We start from the raw sequence: 6454 nt of genomic DNA on the forward strand, positions 1-6454 counted from the left end.
TGGGGAAGGCTGGCTAGAAGCTGGGAGACCCTGGAGAGTCCCTGATGGCAGGGGGTGAAGAGGTGAAAGAAATGGGGGGGGTTGCAGTAAGTTCCGTGAGTTTGTAGGTGATTCCTGGGTGCGGGAAGCTGACTCCAGGTGAAATCTGGAGATGGTTGGAGAGTAGCTGAGAGAGACAGAAGAGTCCCTGAGGGCTGGGGGTGAGAACATGAGGGAGACTGGGGAGTAAGTCAGTGAAACTCGTGAGTTCGGTGGTGTATCGTGGGTGCCTGGAACTGACTCCAGCTGGAATCTAGAGAAGTTTTGAGAGTAGCTGAAAGAGACACAAGAGTCCCTGTGGGCTGAGGGCAAAGACCTGAGAGAGACCAGGGAGGACCTCAGTGAAGTCTGTGACTCTGTAGGTGATTCCGGAGTGTGGGAGGCTGACTCCTGCTGCAATCTGGGCGTGGTGGGAGAGTAGCTGGGACAGACAGGAGAGTCCCAGGGGGCTGGGGGTGAAGACATGAGAGAGACAGGGGAGTAACTCAGCGAAACTGCTGAGTTTGGTGGTGATACCTGGGTGCCTGGAACTGACTCCCGCTGAAATCTGTGCATGGCTGGAGTGTAGCTGAGACACACAGGAGAGTCCCTGAGGGCTGGGGGTGAAGACATGAGAGAGTCCGGGGCCCCCAGTGCGCTCTGTAGAGTCATGCTGCCTGTTTTGTCTGAGCTCTGATCCAAGAACCCCCATCCTTGGTGGTCACCAGTACCCAAATCCTGCTCAAGGACTGGGGACTCAATGGTGGTAAAGGCCACGCTGAGGCCCTAGAGTCAGAGCCCTGCCTGCCAGGCCAGGGCTCTTGGGTTCCTCCCGGGCGGTCAATGCTCCCCAGACCACGTCCTGCCTCCATCATCCCCACAGCTCCTCCTGCTCAGTCATGGGTGTTGCAACACCCTGCGATCATACCCAGTGTCACCTGGTTTTACATAGGTTTACGGAGAGGTGACACTTGCTTCTGGGGTCCTTTGGGATAAGTGGGACAGAGGAGAAAGGTGTTGAGGGCCCAGGTCAGGTGATGAGAGGGGGCACAGTGGTTTGCAGGAGCGGGTGCCATCTTCGGGGTTGAGGGTGCCCCATTTTGTGCAGGTGGTGCTGCAGCTTGTGCCGCGCGTCCTCCAGCTCCTCACAGCGGCGCCCGAAGGCCAGGTTCACGGCCTCACACTGGAGTCCCAGGTCCTCGGAGGTTTTGCGAAGGCTGCAGTCCACCAGCACCCACAGGTTGGCCGAGTCCAGGCGCTCGCGCTGGGCGCGGCACAGATTGTCCTGCGTGAACTTGGTCCAGGTCTCCGGGGTGGAGGCGCTGCGGGGTGGGAGACAGCCAGGGGAGGGTCGGGAGGCTCTGCCAAATGCTGGGGGCCCTGCCACGCCCCCATTCCCTGTCTGTGCCCCATGCTCCTGGAGGAACTGCATGGACTCCAATGCACCCCGTGCAGACCCACGAAGCCCAGTCCCCCAAGCTGCCTGCCTCCGAGTGCCCCCCGCCCACAACTCCCCTGAGTCCTCCCACACCCTACCCACCCCGGGCACTTAGTCCCCTCCTGCCCCCGCAACCCCGTTCCCAGCACCGCTGCCCCCGAGGCCCCCTCTGCAGCACCTCCGTCCCCCGCAGCCTCCCTTCCCTAGTACCCAGCGCCCGCGTCCGCTTCTCGCACCCAGGAGTTTGCCGCGCTCAAGTGGGCGGTGGTCGCGCTCCCTCTGCTGGCCTTGGGTGGAAATGCAATCCTGCCGGCGCCTGGGGCTGACCCCACCCCCCCCGTCCTGTCTACGGGCAACCAGGCTGTGCACGCGCTGGGCACTTGAGGAGGTCTTGCTCGCTTACTCATGCCAGGGGCAGACAGTTGCCCAAGTGCCGTCGGGGGCGAGGGCCTCTGGGCCAGGCTGGGGGAAGGAGCCCCGCTGGGGCCCCCAGGCAGAGGGAGGCGAGACCACAGCCAGGGCAAGCGCGGGGGCAGAGCTGGCCCCCCCTCTCTTGGAAGGTGGTGGAGTGCCAGATGAGTCTACACCTCGGTGCTCTGGCTGTGGTGGCGCCCGCAGGTCTTGTCGAGGTTGTAGGCCTCCACCTTGTCCGACCAGTGCATCTTGCAGATCTCCGTGTGCTCCCGGTTCAGTCTGGGGCGGGGTGGGGCAGGGCATTGGTGTGTGGCCAGGCAGGGCCCCGCCGGGGACCCTCCATTCTGCAGGCTAGGCCTTCATGCCCGCTTCAGGAGGGAGCTCTGGGCCGGCTGTCCTCGTGCTCAGCAGTGACCAAGAGCTGCCGCCCATGCTGGGAGGCTGCAGATCAGTTGTGGCACTGGGCTTTGGCCACTCAAACTCAGGCTGGGCCGGAACCTCCCCCACCCAGCCCTGTGCTCCCACTGTGACCTGGGACAGCCCCTGCCGGCTCTGAGCTTCAGGGTCCTGTCGTTCAATGCCTTGCCCCAGGACCAGCCGTGGGTGGGGTCAGGAGTCATCCCTTGGGCAGCCCTCGACCCACCGGATCTGGCTCACTGCTTGCACGATGGCTCTCTTCAGCAGCTCCTGAATGTTCCGGATGAGCTCAGCTTCCTGAGGGAGGAGACGCCCTGAGCACCAGAGCCGGTCCTTGGTGAGGATCCCAGGAGGCCCAGCTGCTGCAGGCCTTGGTCTACACCTGAGCAACCAGAAGGAGTTGAATGCCGGGCCTGAGCTCTGACTGTGCAAATTCTGCTCTCTCACTGGGTTTATCCTGGGCTTTTGGGCATTCTCCTTGGTGCATTGTAAGTGGGGTGTTTTCCTCCAGGGCCTTCTATGGGCTGCTGGGAAGGTCCCTCAGCGGCAGTTCCCACGCCCCAGGCCTCAAGAGTCATCACTGCTGCTCACTCACTGCACCCAGGAACGTTGGCCTGCCCCTGGCCTCTGGACAGCCCCTGAGGACCCTAACTCTGGGGGCCCAGATGCCCGCCCAGGCTGCCCCTCAGGGTTCTGTGTTGGGAAAGACCATCCTCACACCAAGAACAGGAGGAAGACCCTGTGTTTCTTCTTACTGCCTGGCCAGTTTAATTTTCTGTGTGTAGGAACAAGCCTTTTTTCCCTGTGATTGGGGTCTTTGCCTGGACCACCAGCTACCTCCTTGTGTGCCAGGGCCCGAGTCCTGCACCCCTCTGTCCCTGGGTTTTCCTCTTCCTGCACTGTCAGTGTCTCCGTCACTTCGCAGGCACCCTTGTTGCAGGCAGAGGGTTTGTGGGAGCTGCAGCAGTTCTTGAGGCACTGAGAGGGTGCAGGGGGATAGGCCTGCAGAAGGGGAAGGGAGGGAGGAGGGAAGGCATGAGGGGAGGGAGGGACTCAAGGGTTCTTGCCTGAGTTTGGGGGTATGGCAGGAGACCAGCTGCCTCCACCCCACATCTTTCACAAATGTCTACAGGCCTTTAGTGGTTCTCATGGAGGCCCCAGGCTCTGAGAGCTCAGGGAATTCTCCAGAGCCAGCATCAGGGCCAGGACTGAGTTACTCTCTCACCCTATGGGGTTGCCCCATAGACAAGCTGGGCTGGATTGGGAAGTTACAGGTGACATGGAGAAGGGGACCTGTGGGTGCAGATCTTCGTGTCCCCGGCTCTGTATAGGATGAATGGGAGCAGTAGATCCCAGCCTATCCCACCCTACCTGTCCACACCCGCAGTGCTGGCCCAGACCTGGGTTTCCACCTTGGGAGCAACTGTCCCAACCAGGGAACATCTCTGGGGAGCCCAGGGTCAGGATGACTATGCCAGGACTCAAAGGGATTGGAAGACGAGAGGAGAAACAGCTGCTTGGAAGTCAGGGGCCTTCTGGGGCAAAACTGCCTCCTGTCACTAAGGGGCCAGATTTCGGGACTCAGGGGTCTCACGCACAGAGGGCTGGTCTCCCGTGTGCTTGCAGCAGCACGTGGCTTGTCCACATGAACTGCCGGGGGCTCCTCCTCTCTGTGCCCACAAGTCCTGGCCACCCAAGGCTGCTGGCACCTTCAGCAGCTCCGTCTCCACATGGTCACGCACGAGGTTGGCGTGCTGGTGGCGCTGGCTGCACTGCATGTTGTCAGTGGCGATGGAGAAGGGCACCTCCATGGCATCCAGGGCGCGCTCCAGCCGTTTCTTCTGGGCCAGCAGCAGGTCGGTCTCCGCAGCCAGCGCCTCCACCTCACGCTGCAGCTCCGACTTCCAGCTGTGCGTGTCCTGCAGTCGCTCGCCCACTCTGCACGTGGAGTCTTGCTGTGTCGGCTGCGTCAGCGCCTGGGTCTCTGCGGCCAGCTGATGGCTCTCATGCCCCTGCAGCTCCCGCTCTGCTGGTTGCAGTCGGCGAAGGCCTGGTGGTAGCGAGCATAGCAGTTCTGGAACCACACCTCCAGCCGGCGGTGGCCAGGCCGGAGGACGTGTAGGCGCCCGTGTTGCGGGCCACGTCATACTCTTTGCAGGGCAGCTCGCAGGGCGGCACTTTCTGCGGGGCTGGCTCTGGTAGGAGCACATCCATCTGCACCATGGTGTCTGCCGCCCACCAGGACCAGGGGAGTGAGGAGTGTGTGTGGTCAGCTTGCTGCGGTCAGCCCAGTGCAGTCATCGGTCGGCTCCAACGGCTCAGTCCCAGAGCAGGACGCGGCTCCCAGTCGCTTGGGTGACGCAGTAAACCAAGAGCTTCCTGTTGCCAAGAAACGGGATCTCTTCTCCAGTGGCTAGGGGAGGGGTCATTCAGGGCGGTGGGCAGAATTGCCCTCTTAAAGGGCCAGGCAGCCCCAGCCCCACCTCGGGGCAATCAACAGTGGCCAAGGGTTCCTGTCACTTAGAGGATCCCAGGGCCAGCCCGTCTCCAGCCTCTGTGTCCCACCCTTAGGGTTCAGGGTGTGGGTGGGGACCTACTGCCCTGGCCCCTTCGTTGATTCATCCATTTGTTCCTGGTTTGCTCTCTGATCCTGTCCTGTGCGGAGCTCCGCGCTCAGGGTGAACAAGACAGAGGAGGCTCTGCCCACCTGCCCCCTCAGGGCAGAGGGCTGTGGTTGTTGTGTGGGTGTTGGGTGTGCTGAGTGATAGTGTTACTTGATGCCGTACAGGTGGCTGCTCTCCCTGCCCTCCTGGCCCCAACAGCAGCCTGGTAGCACAGGGAGGGTCCCAGGCCAGGCCCCCTCAGGGGCAGTCTGAGGCAGTTCCTGCAGGGACTCCGCTCCATTTTCTCCTGGACCTAGTGCCTGAGAGCCAGGCCCTGGCCTCTGGCCTTCTCCTCCCAAGTCCCAGCCAGGGTCCCCTCAGGCTGGGCACAGTGGGGAGGGAGGGAGTCTGAGTGTGCTTTTCCCTGGGGAGTTGAATTCAGCCTCTGGGTAAGTGTCCAGAGTCAGATGCCCAAATCTGCCCCACAGGGCGGAGGCAGGCTCTGTGCTGCGGAGGCTGCCCTGAAAGCCACCCAGGGCCATGCTGCCTGGCGGAGACTGGATGGGCAGTAAGCGCCCCAGGACACATCGGCCTCCCCCAAACCTGGGGCGAGGGGAGCCCCAGCCTAGGCGCGATTCCCCACGCAGCCAGCGGAGGGCGGCTTTGGTCTGGCGGTGAGAAGCCTGTGGCTCCTGGCTCGGCCTCCCCTCCGCCTGCCTGGTGCATGCACTCCTGGGGACCCCAGCCCCTCCAGCCTCCTCTTCCCTGAGAACCCCGCACCAGAAAGTCTTCGCTAGGAAGTCCATGCCTTTCCTACAGCACAGGCCACTGGGCCCCTGTTCCTTCCACCTTCACCTCCTCTCCCACCACAGCCCGCACCCTCACTCCAGCCACAGGAGCCGGGGCTCCTCCTGGGCCATTCCCACCACCCCGCCCAGGTCTCTCCAGCACCACCATGTGCCGGCCAGTGCCCTCCTCCTGGACCTGACCTCCCCCGGTCCTGACCTCTCCCGCGGCCAGAACCCTCAGTCCATGCTGCTGTCACCACGGTGTGCCTGGCCTGACACAGCCTCCTGATGGGGCTTTGAGGACAGCAGCCGGGAGACTTACCCCAACCCAGGCCGAGCCAGAACCTATTGCAGGTGGCCTGGGAACCTCTTCTCACTGTCCGTCAAGATTGGGAGGTCAGGGGACCTTCAGGGACTGGTGTGGTCTGAGAAACATCCTTGAGCCTCGCCATGACTCAGTTTCCCCAGATGGCAGCAGGCTGGAGCCCACGCAGGGCAGGATGCCAGGCTCCACCTTTTGTCTGGAACCTGCATTCACTGGGCACCTCTCTGTAGGCATAGCAGAGCAGAGCTGCCTGTTTCTGTCCCTGATCTGCAGCCCCAGGAGCCCGAGAGACCACCTAAGCCAAGGAGAAGGCCTCTGGGCCAGAGCCCAGCTCTGCGAAGTGGGAGACCTCTCAGCCTCCACTTCCAGGTGCCCTGAAGTCATTGGCAGGGGGTGCTGCCTACTTGGGGCTCCCAGACTAAGGGAACACATTCACCTGGTGACCGCAATA

The 6454-nt window shown here is 62.5% G+C and overlaps 1 pseudogene; it reads right to left on the bottom strand.

Moving 5' to 3' along the window:
* Positions 1 to 1048: 1048 nt before the first annotated feature.
* Positions 1049 to 4510, bottom strand: LOC129138982 (tektin-4-like; annotated as a pseudogene).
* Between the last annotated feature and the right edge of the window lie 1944 nt (positions 4511 to 6454).

Source organism: Pan troglodytes, chromosome 17 (assembly GCF_028858775.2).
Source record: "Pan troglodytes isolate AG18354 chromosome 17, NHGRI_mPanTro3-v2.0_pri, whole genome shotgun sequence".
In the NCBI taxonomy this organism is placed as follows: Eukaryota; Metazoa; Chordata; class Mammalia; order Primates; family Hominidae; genus Pan; species Pan troglodytes.